Source organism: Maylandia zebra, linkage group LG4 (genome assembly GCF_041146795.1).
Source record: "Maylandia zebra isolate NMK-2024a linkage group LG4, Mzebra_GT3a, whole genome shotgun sequence".
Taxonomy (NCBI): domain Eukaryota; kingdom Metazoa; phylum Chordata; class Actinopteri; order Cichliformes; family Cichlidae; genus Maylandia; species Maylandia zebra.
Window position 1 is genome coordinate 15,689,215 of NC_135170.1, and position 14,936 is coordinate 15,704,150.

The 14,936-nt window shown below is 40.0% G+C and overlaps 1 protein-coding gene and 1 long non-coding RNA gene across 3 annotated transcripts in view; one reads left to right on the plus strand and one right to left on the minus strand.

The window, feature by feature from the left end:
- LOC112434758 (uncharacterized) overlaps positions 1 to 14,936 on the plus strand; it is a 208,440-nt gene that overhangs the window by 153,326 nt on the left and 40,178 nt on the right. The gene's annotated exons all lie outside the window — the stretch shown is intronic.
- The window catches only part of grin2aa (glutamate receptor, ionotropic, N-methyl D-aspartate 2A, a), a 172,328-nt gene that overhangs the window by 143,808 nt on the left and 13,584 nt on the right, over positions 1 to 14,936 (minus strand). The window lies entirely within an intron of this gene.

Here is a 14,936-nt window from a genome sequence, read left to right on the forward strand (position 1 = left end):
TGAGCAATGGCTCTCCAGGCTTTCTGGAGGCCTTTCAAACCTTTTTCTTAGGCACTTTTTTACCAGCAGCCTGTTGCAAGAACACATAATTTATACTATTTTATTTGATCTACGAAAAATAACACAGTTTGATGGGAATAAAATAGTATTTTACCACCAACAAGGTCATTCACAAAAAGGTACTGGCAAAAAATTCATATATATATATATATATATATATATATACTCACACTGCATATCTCACCGTGCAGTGTCATTAGAAAATGTAATGAAACTAGACAAGTTAGAAACAAAAGAAGAATGGTCAGATGGAAAGTACCTGAGGCTTTAAGGAAAACATCCAGCAAATACTTGACACAGGACCTAAGAGATGGACTCCTACTGTTCACTGAAGCCTTGTTATTGTCTCTTGTTATTGCTGTCAGAAAGCCATTCTTAAGGAAGCAACACAGGGAGAAGTATATTGAATTACACAAGAACTGGACTGAAAATCAGCAGCAACTAGTTTTTGTGAATGTTGAATCCAAATTTGAAATCTTTGGTCATCAACAATTGCTGCAAAGGAGGTCGAGAGAGAGGTACAACAGCAGCTCATCTGTACAACATGAAAACCATGACAGGGTTTGGGGCTACATTTCAGCCAGTGGTGTTGGGACCGTAATCCAAACTGATGGATGAACGATGAACACACTAAAGTACCATCAGATTTTGATCCACCATGCAATGCCATCATCTGATTGGCAACATTCATTTCCCAGTTTGGTAATAATCCCAAACATACTGCAGTAAAAGCATACCATAGAAAAACACACAACAGTCATGGATTGGCCTCCCCAGAGCCCAAACCTCAACATTATTGAAGCAGTGTGAGATCATCTTATGAGAGAACAGAACTTGTTAGATTTCTACAAGCTGTATTTGCCTTATACGTGTAAACTTTCCATGTATGTTTGCATATGTGTCAATACATTTCTGCACCTATTTCCCATTTTCCTAATAAAATGTAATCCATGAATGTGTACATCACAAAAAAACAGACTACTAACAGGTTAATAAAAAACAGATTCATTTTGAGTACCCGAGGCATGAACTTAACAGGTCACACAGAGCTAATATTCACAGAGGTCATATACAGTAATTACAATATGCAAGGGGGAAGTTAATAGGACGCACACTGACTTCCTCAGCAAAATCCTTATCTCTAATAACCACACTATCAACTTAATTAAAGACTTCTTTTTTAAAAAGCCCCTCAGCCTTGCTCAGGTTTTTCTCTGTGCTTCTTATTCTATCTTTAACGCTCTCATTTGTGCCCATTTTGTCTTTTTCTGGCTGCTGCTTTGTCAACGTGAAAGCTGTTGAGTCACTCTTTCCTCGTCTCCATTGTCTTCCCCCTATCTTTGAAGTCACCCGAATTCCGCAACACCGCGGTGTCGAAGCGCAGAGCCCACTGCACCGTGTCAATTACATGATGCGACGCGACACTTTAAGGACTACATATTAAGGACTCTCCAGTTAAAAGAACCAAGAGCGCTGAGACAAGTTGCAAGTGACCTGAAAACTAAAAATAGTTCCTCCCAAAAAACTCGTCTTTCACTGCAGCATTTAAAATTAGCAAGACAAAAATGCAGTCGCTGAAACCTACATCAGAAGCCCCCTGCAACTCATGTAGCTATCGTCCTATCTTATAGCAAACCGTTCTGCACGACATAGATAACATGCTTCATGTCTGAACAGATAAAATGTCAGTCTGGACTCCCATGCATAACACTATTGAGTGTATTATTCTGTTACTTCAGTTCCAGAGGGTCAAAAATTTGTTGTGTTGCTGATGTGAAGCCTGTGTAGCTTTCAGTAGACTGTCAGACACAAGGACACTCAGGTTCCTTTTTAGCCTCTACAAGACCTCTTAAGTTGTCTTTCATGTTAATGGATGCAATGCAGCATCCTTTTTCTTTCTTTTCTTTTTTTCTTAGAGCTGAAGTTTTAAGAGCAAAGTGCTGGCTCTACATTACGAAAAACGCGAGAGCGAGGAAGAGAGGCAGGCAAAGACAAATAAACTGAGCATGCCAATAAAACATGAATAATTCCATTTTCCTGAGAGCCCCCCACGGTGCTCACAGCTTGTTCAGCGCCTGTCATACAGGGACGTTCTTACAAGTCGTGGTTCTTTTTCCCTCTCCCATCCATCCATCCGTCCTTCCTGACGGTCTTGCCTGCAACTTCAGAACAATTAAGGTTGACTTCATGCTCCAAGGGGCTTTTGGTCATAATGGAGAGAGGAATGAAACAAGGGAGAGGCTCGTCGAAGGGATATTTAATTCATGTCACTCTTACTGCCTGCATCTCTACATTCCCTGTCTTTTAGCACAGCTCACTGCCCCCAACATGGTGCAGTGCTGGGCAAGGATACACTATGCTAACACGAAGGCAGAGGCTATGGCCCATTTTGTGTTGCCATGCTGGAGGAGCTAAGAACGAAGCGGGCAGGGGAGGGAAACAAGCCAGCCTTATTCACTGCAGATTAATGCAGCGACAGCAACTTTGCATGACAGTCCATGTGTTGCATGTATACTTGGGTACATATGTGCTCCTTTAAGTCAGAAACAGGTGAAGCAAAAATGGGAAAGAAGTGGGTGGGGGGGAGACAGAAAAAGCAATTCCATTAAAGAAGAGGGACTCTCAAAAGCATGGGACACACTTAGCTACGATAAGTGCTGTGTGTTCATTGTGTGTGTGTGTGTGTGTGTGTGCATGAGCGCAATATAGAGGGCAGGCAGAGTGGGGTGAAGTTGTTGCCAACTTCTTTCGGCATGGCTTCGACACAAGGAGAAATCTCTCTGTATAATCTTCAAACACTTAACAACTGATATGATGGGGAAAGAAGGAGAGAGGGAAGGACAGACAGACTTTCAAGATTAGATGAGAAATGCAGATGAAAGGAAGAGATGAGGATGCGGGAGGAAGGAGACTACAGTGGACTGATAGAAGAAAACACAAGGCCAACAAATATTCTGGTCTCAAAAGATTTAACAGGACGGCCAGCGCTACATTATAAACCAGTAACTGTCAGGAATCGCTGTGCGGCAGGCAGGAGTAGGACCCAAAATGCAGGACTCACAGGCACGAGGGAATGAACTCAAAACTCAGCTTTATTTGCTGGCAGAACAAACATACAAACTAAACTAAACTGGGAAACCACAAACTAAGAACTCACAGAGAGACACAGGGAGATCCACACAGCATGAGGGACGACGCGACACTGACTCAGAGAAACACAGGGTTTAAATACACTGGGAAGTAACGAGGGGAATGAGACACAGAAGGAGGGCACAGCTGGGAGAAATCAGGACTGACGAGACAAGCAAAGCAGGACGCATTCACATGAGACACGGACCATCAAAGTAAAACAGGAAGTATCACACAGAGACGCGAACTTGACACAGTGGAGACAGCAACTAAGAAATACAGAGACATAAACCATAAGGCAGAGGTCTAAGAACCAAAATACACAGGGAAATACTCAGCTGGGAACACAAGAGACTAGACTAGAGAGAGTAACAAAAAACCAACCATGAGAACATAATGCACAATGCAGAGTGACAGAAAACAAGAAACTCAAACATGCAAAGACACACAATTACACAGAACAGAGGGGACACAGAGAGACATGAAGGGCAAGGGATCAAAACTAGAAGCCATAGAATAAATCACACACACAAGTACAATAATACAAAAATCACAAAGAACTAAAAACGCTGGGTCAGGAGACCCAGGACCGTGACAGTAACTTTTTTTGTTTGGAAAATGATGAAATTCCTGTTCATACTGTAGCTTGATCTTTAGCATGTTACAAGTGGATTTTACTTTTGTTTAACAAATAGAAAGAAAGAAAAAACAACAAAATGTCTTCCATACCATTCATTAAATGCCCTTTTCCCAATTTTCTTCCATCTTTCTCCAGGATGAGGTCTGAGGAGTGGGAGGTCTGTTTTTCCGCTGCTCTTCTAATTAGATCAAACTTAAAGTAAGTGACTGTTGTCTGACCTCCCAGCACGGTGGAGTTTAACTCAAATCCCAAAGCAGCTAGAAGGGAAGATAACAGTGTGTGGCATAAAAAACTGCACAAACAAGCCTAGAGAACAGACTATACCAAAATCCATGGAGAAAAAAAGGGAATATACTGTATGAGAGAAAGAGCTACAGAAACTCACCGTGGATTTGAGATAAAGATGTGCACAACTTGTTAACCTAACAAGTTGTGAAGAAAGCTATGTAATTTAACACTTTAGTAAAAGGCTCATCCTCAGTTCACATCCTTGATTTTTACAACTAAATAAAGTGTTTTAAATAATACATCCATCCATCTTCCTAACCACTTGAGGGTCCTAAGGTACATCTTAGACCTCTAAAGGTTCTTGTCTACATCGGATATTATGACATCAAATTTTTGCCAAGCAACCACCTACTAACAGGCCGAAAAGACCCATATATAGCATGTATGCACCTAAAACACTACACTCAATTTCACAATTAGATAGATAGATAGATAGATAGATAGATAGATAGATAGATAGATAGATAGATAGATAGATAGATAGATAGATAGATAGATAGATAGATAGATAGATAGATAGATAGATAGATAGATAGATAGATAGATAGATAGATAGGAACCCATGATAGCGCCATTTAAATGTCATAGGCAGTTTAATGCACATTAATATTAAGTCAGTTAATTTTTCATGTGTTTCTTCCACATGATGCTTTTAAGATACTCACAAGTCACCACCTGCACGTTCGACATATCTTTATTTTCCTTCTTCTCATCTCATCCCTGTCATGCAGATGTCAATAAAAATGTGAATGTGATACTTCAGCATCTAGCTAGCCCTGCAGCAGAGGAGCGAGGATAAATGAGCAGAGTGTTTTTGCAGCAGCAGGTAATTTCAGGTTCACTGTTTGAAACAGGTTAAAACAATTATGATAAAACTTACTCTTTCTGTGCAGTTTGGCACACAATTTGGTGCAGTAGTTACAGACACAATGTCTTTTTTCCCTTTATCTTTAATTAAACACTCTGAACATGTTAGAAAGAGGCTCAAGAGCTGGAGATCAAACATGTTTTTCAAAGTAAGGACTGCTCAGCAAGAGGCGGCCGATAAAGAGAAAATTTAAAGTGTGCGTTATCCTAATTATCTGTACATGCTGCGTTACTGATGGAATCTGATTTTTTTTATTTTTTTGCTTTGTTTGTTTTTTTATTGCTATGAAATATCTGAAAAAATTAAATATTTATGAGTTAGTTTGAAATGAGTCCATTGCATCGCTGCATCAGGTTCTCCCACCTGCTCAGCCCCACTTCACCACTTGGACCCAGTGTGTCTCAGCATTAATTCTAAGTTCATTGCTCTTCATCGCTGCTGATATTGCAGTTTCTGTGCTTACTTAACAATTTTGAAACATGCGTTGGAGTCATTATCCTGCTGAAATGATAAAGTCCACTTTAAGTCCAACTTCAGCTTTGACGTAGCCTTAATCATCTTCAAGTGCTCGGTGATAAAATGCAAAACTCAAAGTTACATCAGTGACTGCGAGCTGGCAGTGATACAGCCACAAACTCTAACATTTTAATTACCATGCTTCCTAGCTGGTCTGAGTTTTCTGGAAGAGCCCAATATTACATATCAGCTGTATAGCAGCTGATGAAAATTAAAATAACAAATAATAAAAATACCCTTCAAACAATGTTAAACACAAACAACCAGGTGATCTAAGCAGAGTGTAAACAAATAAATAAATAACTATTACACATAAAAGTTCTTTGAGAAATCAGTTTTTGTTTCATACGTTGTATATCGGTTAATGTCGGAGTATCGGATTTTATATAGTATCAGTCTTAAAAGTCCGATATTGATCAAGCTCAATTCTCTTGTCTGCCCACACTCATTTAATGATACTGTGACTAAACAACTCTATCTTTAAAATGCATCAAAAACCAGTGTTGATTAATCATATAAATAGGGCAATTGGCTTGTCATCCACAGCACATGACTGGGATATTTATGACTCTATAAATGCAGTCATAAATATCAAGGAGGCTGTAGCTGCAGACTTATAAGGGCGGTAACTTTGTAACTCCTACTGCTACCTGAAAAACTTTGTCAACTCCTTAACAAGCTGTCAATCTGGATCCCCATGCCATTGTCAGCGTGGGTGAAATCAATAGAGTGATGTGTTTACCGTTACAAAGCGCATATTCACATCATCATAAATTTGCTGCCATGTCAGCATCCCTGAGGGCAAAGATATTTGATATTTACTCATCCGTATGTATCTGAGGAGGTGTGAGCGACAGCGCATGGTAATAATGCACTCTGAAAACTCAACCCTTCGCTCAAGTCTCTCTCTCTCTCTCCAAACTGTATTTATGATTGACACGTTCTCCTGAAAGATGCTTCGGCTTGATAAGCAGCTGCTGCTCGTAATGAACCGGTTTGTAGTGCGTACAGAGAATGAGGATCTAGGTTTTAGGTGTATTAAAACACCCGAGTAGACAATTTAATCTGACAATTTCAACACTCATAAAATGTTTTTCTTTGAAGCTTCGGCGACTGAAGGTTTTTTGGGGGGGGGTTTAAAAGTTTTTACTTGTGCTGATGCGACTGCCTTGTGGCACAAAGATGAGGAATAAAAAGACTTCCAGAGCCAGCAACTGCATGCATGCGTTATCTGTATATTAGTCAGGATTAAGCTGAGATGACAAAAATTCTTTCCTTCAGAGCCGTGATGGCTGTGTTATTCTCCGCATGCCTCTTCAGTCTCTCAGTAGCTGAGCTTATGTTATATTTATTGTGGGGTTTTTGTGTCAGCTTATGATGGCTGACAAGAGGCAGATCAGAAATTCAATTTACTGCTGAGACATTTGGGTTAATCAACAAGAAAAAAAAACTTTCACACATATTATTCAGTCATTTATACACATGCACTTAAAAAAACAGCCAAAAATGCAAAGACAAAGAGACAAGGGGATTAGTTTGATGTTAGCCGGGCTGTTGTTAGTTTAACCGTGTACACAGACACACACACACACAGAGGGGGGAAAGGAAGCAGTTAGTAATAATGGCACTAGCTCCAAATAAATTGTTTGAGGAGGTGTCAATGTAGCAGCATTACACACTGCAAGCGAATACACATGACAGGGCATGATCAATTCCTGCACATCATCATCCGTCAAAATCATGCCGAGCGCAGGCCGACGTTATTAGAGCATCTCTCTCTGCGGGAGCGAGCTCGACAAAGATTTTGATTTGTTCAGCGGATGGAGGCAGCAGTGGAAACGAGGAGTAAGTAGCGGCAGGCGGATAAAATGGAGAAGATGAGGCACGTAAGGGGATTAAAGACTAAAGTAAATGTCTACACGAGAATAACATCAAAATCAATTTATATTCCCATTTAGGCGTCACATTACACAGCGTTGGGTCTTCTATTCTGTGCCAATGTCAATTAAGTTAAAGGAGGAAGAGTGTGGGCTATAAGTTTTTCTCTCTCCCCACCCCAGGAATCTGATCCAGTTCGTCTACCTGGCTACAGCTGATGATGTTAAAATGCTTTGATAATGTGCCCGTGAGTATGTGTGTCTGCTGCAATCTTTGCATAAACCTCCGCTGTTCCCGAGGCTAAAGCTGAGGCTTTGCCGAGAGACAGAGGGAAGGAGACATGAATGTTTACTGAGAGACAAGACCTGAGGAGACAGGAGGAGAAAGAGAGAGGGTGGGTGAAAGGAGGGATGCTCCACGAGGGAGACAGCGGAAAACGGGGATAGCGCGAGAGGCAAGTCAGAAGAAAACTTGATATGCACGGCGAGCCGAAAACTGTGCGGCACAAACAAAAACTTCCACTACTTTGGAACAGATGTCATTGGGGAGAGCCTGCAAGAAGAGGGAGATGAGAGAGAGAGGCAAAAAAAGAAAGAGAAATAAAGTCATAGAATAAGTGAACAGCTCTATTTCCCCCAGTCCCGCATATTCATCCAAATCGATCCCCTCTGAGCAGTGAGAAGCCATTTCTCATCTGGACGACAGCTGAATCTGGCTATTAGAATAAAACACGCCTACACACACACACACACACACACACACACACACACACACACACACACACACATATATATATATATATATATATATATATATATATATATATATATATATATATATATACATATCCACTTCAGTGTTTTTATATTAACAATCAAAGTCAGACACAAGCACAACACTAAGAGTGCTAACAAGCAAGCTGTTATTACAGGAAACTCAATGAGGACGGTCTTAGTGTGGCAATAAGAAAAGTTCCTTTTGATGCCATTACTAAACACACACACAGGCGCATAACCAATTACAGAGACACAAAAGCTAATCAATTTGTGTGCATGATATTGATAAAGTACAAGCGTATAAAGACACACACACACTATCTGCGCAGAGGTGTGCTACTGTGCAGCAGAGCCTGCATGTGGTTCAGCAGGCTGAAGATGCTCTAGTTAAATGGCAGTGTGATTTAAGGCACACAAAAACAAATGGCTCCACGCAGTAATTGGACAAACTCATAAATGATATAAAATGTTATTTTTATTCACTTGTTTTCCCTCTCCTTTCCTTCCCTCCCACTTCTATTTGCTATTTGACACAACCAGACAGCAACAAACATCAGACAGCGCGTGTGTTTGCGCGCGCCCCGGGCGTGCGCACGTATGTGTGCAATTATACCGCCTGAGGGGAGACAACAACAGGGATGGATGAATAATGTCCTTTGATCACAGCAACACCACACACACACACAAATCTACTACAACAATGCTGGCATTTACATCAGGTGTGTGCGTGTGGCCAGTTGGTTTGAAAAAATGCATAAATAAACTAAAACAAACAAAACTAAATTTAAAAAAGGAAGAAAAAAAAGACAAATTTCCAGGAGTACACTTGTGTACATCTGTAGTAGAGGAGAATACTTTAGTAAATTAATGATTAGAAAATACTGTTCGGGTCCTCGGGTCCATCGACAAAATTTCATCATTATGGATCAATAAATTACAAAAATACACTCGCAGCATATACTGCAGTGGATACTGTGCGTGCGTCACTGCCTAATTAGTTGAATGGAAACATTGGGTAACAGTTGCTGATGGTTTTTCTTTTTAACATCTACGCTGCACAGTCAGAGCCAACTATGTGAACTGGGAGGGGCAGGGCATTCTTTCAGACACATATGATTGGACTTAAAGATGATCGATGACGAAAAAAAGGCCGAGATAATGGGCAAGATTAACAACAGAAATGTCGTCTTCTCTAAGCTAGCTAAACTAAATACAACTACAATTACCTCACAGTTGTTACAGCTTTGTGGGCATTTATTTATGCACAGCTCTCTTAAGGTCCCACCACATTTGAGTCAGGTTGAAGTCTGGACACTTTGATTCTTTTCTTTCTCAATCGTTTTGTTGTAGATTTGCTGTTGCTCTGGGGATCACTGTCTTGTTCTGTGACCGAGTTTTAGCCACGTTTTAGCTGTCGGACAGATGTCCTCATATTTGACTCTAGATTACTTTGATAACCAGAGAAGATCATGGTCAACTGAGTGACTGCAAAGTGCCCCAACCATCACCCCTACACATCCACAAAGTTACCACAACATCATGGACATATGATCTCCACCTTAGTTTTGTCCTTCTGAAAGAGATTGTTCCAGAAGTCTTGTGGTTTGTCCAGCTTAGCTGTGCTGCCATGCAAGGGGCTTACACCAGGCAGGATGTCCAAACGAGTTATACTGGTTCAGTCTTTTTTTTGTTTTGGTCTTTTTCTTGGCTTTGTGTTGTCACACACATAAATGCTCCAAACCAGCAAACTGACAAAACTTCTGCCTTTCATATAGGTGTTCATACTTCCTTATGATCAATTATTCAGTAGAATAATTTGAGTAGAAGCGGCTGTCTGCTACTTCCCTTATTAATTTCTATAGAAGCTGTAAGGATGTGCTTAATATTTCACAAATTGCCTCTGTATATTGGCTTCGTCTTGTTTGAATAAACGACAGTGTAATATGTTATGTGTTGCTGTTGCATTTAACTTATTTTGAAACCTTTTAAAATTAGGACCTGATTTTTTCTTTTCAAGTCCTGAAACGTAAAACCTAAAGCCTCAAATAACTATTCAATTTGCAATTTAAAACTACACTTATTCAGACAGGTAACACAGCCTTTGTAGAGAAACAATAATATTAATAATATTAACAGGTGGACACTAAGGTTTACCTTCAGCATTTGAATATATAGCAAAACATTTATGGACATAATCTGTTTATTTGTTTGTCACTTATGGGGTTAAATAGTGGTTAACAAAAAGCTGTAAACCTTTGACCTTTTGGATATATTCTGGATTTTCATATATTTTAACTTAACTTTAAAGCACCTTTTTAAACGGCATTGTTATTTTAGGTAACACTGTTTTTATTTTGATGTATTTTAACTTTCACAATTTTATCATGCTCCTTTCTTTTGTGTAATTTTCTTCCCATTGAATGATTTTTCTCTCGTCATTTTATATTTTACTCGCCTGGGCTATGCCACTTTATTCACGCTCTTTTTGTGTAAGTTGTGTTTTCAGTGAAAAATGCAGACCTGATTTTAACTCAGTATCCCAAAGAGAATCAGTTAAACTTGTTTTTGTTTTAATAATGTGGCAATAATGAATTGGAAGCCGACTAAGAACCTCTAACAGCTTTGTTGTGCAGCTAAAATTGTAAATGACTTCCATTCAAAGCTCTTTACAGCAACTAGTCAGTTGTTTCTGGGTTTTTTTGGATGCTTTTGTTTTTGTACTTCAGTGTCATATGGACAAGAGAGGCCAGGAATCGATCCAAAAACACTGCAATTATGTGTCTGTCTCCAGAGCCACCGCTACCCGACAGTGATGTCAGAAGCCGGATACGTAACTCGCCACTGATTGGCTCGAGAAAAACAAGAGAAAACAACTCTCAGCCCAGTTTCGCTAACCTTAAGACACCATGCCAGATTTAATTTCATTGGATTACCAGGCCTCTTGTTCACACAGGTGGTCATAGGTACAGTCAGTCTAGAGCCAACAGCTGCCTCTTTTCAGTCTGAATGGGGGCTTTCAAACCAGCTTTTTATTTAACTGAGGGTGATTGAAGGCTAATCTGAGAGTCTCAGCCTTATTCCTGAACGCATGTAGAATAGGAAATACGTGCTTCACTGCGCAGCAGCACAATGTTCATTCATTTGTTTAAATTGCTTAAATATTAATTAATCAACCCATGTAAATGAAGTGACAGCTGCTCTAGGGATGAATGCTTACGTGAAAGCTGTGTGTGTGCATGCGTGCGTGCGTGTGTGTGTGTGTGTGTGTAAAGGAAGGCCTTCCTCTGTGTCCAGAGGAAGGCCATGACTTATGAGGAACAATATAGACGGCACACACACACAAATTTTCTGACTCTTTGAACACTGTCTGTTTAATTAAGAAGTAAAGTGTCTTTTCTTCAAGAAGCAAAACAGGGAAGGACATCTCCCATCACTGCTAACACATCTGGTGCATACAGACCATGGTTTAATTCATGTGGCATGCTCTACAAATGAAAAACAGGAAAGAAAAAAGCAAAGAAAGCAGCTGAAGCAACAGAAGACATCAGACGGCTCAGACTCGATGCGACAGCTTAGAGTCAGGACAGACAAGACTCGGGAATACATAATTAAGGCTTCGTGACCAACACAATCCAGCTGCTATTATTTAGTCCAGTCAACGAGTTAGGTCAGACATCTAGTCAAACACTTAAAACTGGTAAAGGAACGACAAAGTATGTGACACTAAAACGCCGCAAATTTAGTAAAAAAAACTTGGGCTCTGACATTTTTATCTAAGTTTGCTAGGGTGCTAAAGTCAAGCTTAGTTGCTTAGATTGCAGCAGGGGAAGACGTTTCTTTCCTTAATCAATAATGTATTCATTTCGATACAGGCAAGTCTGCATTATTCAACAAAGGCTGTGGAATGTATGGGAGGGAGTACCACAAGGCGTGGAGATACTGCAACATTCATCTAATTAACAAGCAAGAAAGACAGACAGCAGGATGGAGCGATGGGATAAAGGATCGAGGGACAACACGTGGAGAAAGCAGAAAATGGAAACAATGAATACAAGGAAAGTGAGAGCGCAATGAAACGTATACATGTTTGTTTTGGGTCTTTCGTGCCCCGAAACAAACATGTATACGAAGATGTTTGTTTGATTTAAGTTAAGAAAATGATTTAAACTTAAGCTTTGTACAGTTTAGTATGGAAGCCCATTTCCTCCACTAAAAAAAAAAAAAAAAAAAAAAGGCTCCATAACTTGAAATTTCGACTTATTTTCTCATAATTTGGACTTATTTTCTCAAAATTTGGACTTATTAACTCAAAATTTTGAGAAAAGTTAGCGCTGCCAATCAGTAATCTACGTGAATGACGTCATTTCCTTGTTTCCTTGTGTAATGTCCTGTGACCCTGAAGGAAGCACATCTAAGTGTGTGTGTGTGTGTGTGTGTGTGTGTGTGTGTGTGTGTGTGTGTGTGTGTGTGCGTGCGTGTGCATGTGCATGTGCATGTGTGTGTGTGGAGTGTGGCAGGTGCCAATCAGGACATTCAGTAATTCCCTTCCACTCAACATCACCTCTGGTCAAAAAGAGGGATTATCTCTTACCCCTTCATTTCTCCGCATCCCCTCTCCACCTACTCTATTCCAGCTCACACCTCCTCCCTCCTCCTCAGCCCTCTCCTGCAGCACTTATCTGCTTCTCTCCATCCCTCCTATCTCTTAGAACTGTGCCACATCTAGCATTACAGGATCAATAAACCATTACCGCAGTACCTTTAAGACATTTGTATATTTACTGTAAATAAACAAGATAATCTTTGAGAGGTTCTACAGTCTTAACCAAACTGCATGTTTTATTGTGGACCACAGGGTCAGATTTGGTGGAAAATCTGTTGAACTACTTTAGAGGAAGATAGCTTAATGGTATAAAACATGAAGATTGACGCTTTTCCTTTAAGGGCAAATGGACCAAAAGATTTAAGATTTTCTTGAACAAGAGGATCTTGAAAAGAGAGAAATGTTTACAGAAAAGTGGTAGAAAAGACTTAAGACACACTACAGCCATTAGGATGGGGAAGGAAATGAAAGAATTCAGAGGAAGTGTAGCTGTAATCTTGAGTAACATTAGCACTAATGACACAAGCATAACAGTTTCATTGGTTTACAGCAATTATACCAAGGCACTGCATCACAGATTAGCTAACAGTGGCATGCGGATGTTCAAAAATATATCTAACACCATAAAGCTGGTCAGGCTTTCATCGAAGTCACTGACAGCAGTATGAGAGGTCAAACACACTCAGACTTAAGGAAACACCAGCAAACAGAAAATGTCAAAACCATAAAAAACACAACAAACACAGTGGAAGTTATATAAAAAAAAATGGAAGTTGAAACCTCGGAAAACACAATGTAAGTATCTTTGGGGAGACAATAATGTGATCTAACAACAACTAAAGTGACAGAAGTGACACACTTAAAATAAGCAGTGGATTCATCAGTGTTGTCAGATAGAAAAAGATGCAGGTCGTGTGTTTTAAATGCATGATTCATATAATACTGTAGGTACTTGTTTGGTATTGGACACTTACTGGAAGCTTGTCATGTCCGCAGCTGTTCCGTCACGTTATTGTCTCCCCAAAACACTTCTGGCATGTTTTGTAAAAGTTTTTTTTGTGAGTTATGATGGCATTTTTTCTGTTTCCGTTGTGTTTTATGACACTTTCATTGTGTTTGTGTGCTTTTTGCAGCTTTTTTTTCTAGTTCCTGTCTCCTTGAGTAACAGTATGCTTCACCTCTCAGAGCCACCGCTCCAGATACGTCCAGAGACAGATCACTCTCTGCCTTCCTCAGCCAACATCTGTGCATGACCAAATGTACATATTTAGACATGTTTTCTCTGGATATGTTGTGTTTATTCGGTGATCAAGAAGGAGCGAGGACTGCTGTAATACCCAGTGACATCAGTGCATGGACAACCAGTGCATTAAAACACAGAATGGCATCATTATTGTAACACACTGAACAGAGGAGCAGTTTTCCTCCATTATCTGCAGTGATGAACCTTAAATTCTATGATTGTGGCAGGTTATTGTATCAATGTTGCTCAACATCACTACGTACGTTTTGTTTATTACTACGCACATGTGCATTTCTGTCCTCTTTTCTGGTTCTGATTCTTCTAAACTAATGAAGGTGGTAATATATATTTATAAATGACGTTCAGTTCTACTCAACAAGCTCCCAATTACTGAGCTACAGTACAGGGAAGAATTTGTTTTGGACAAAACTGTTGTTGCTCACCTGGATGATGCGATATAGGTTTTCACTTGTATCATAAAGCATTGCTTTCTTAAAGGTGTCCCTTAACAGTTTAATATGATGAAATTATTATCTCCACATAACAATTCTCATCTTGCCCCGCTCCCTCTGTTACAATCTGGCAAATATGACAAATTCCAGGAGCTAAGCACTGACACATGAAACCACACAATCATGCGCTGTTCATCTGCTCCTATTCAGGGTTCGATGAGACTGGCTTTGCTTATTCAAATGAGGGGACCAATCAAGACTCCAGCACCATGTCTGAGGGAATCCTGCACAATGAATGGAGATTTCCCAGATTAGAGCACACCGCACCACGCAGTCAGTGTTAGCCAGGCTACGGCAACACCCACTCCTTTCACATTTCCTTCTCTCGCTCTCTCTCCTCGCCTTTCTCTTGTTTAGTCACTACATCCCTCATTCTGTCCTTTCTCCTGCTCTTTTTAAATACTTTCTCCTTCCAAACCAGTC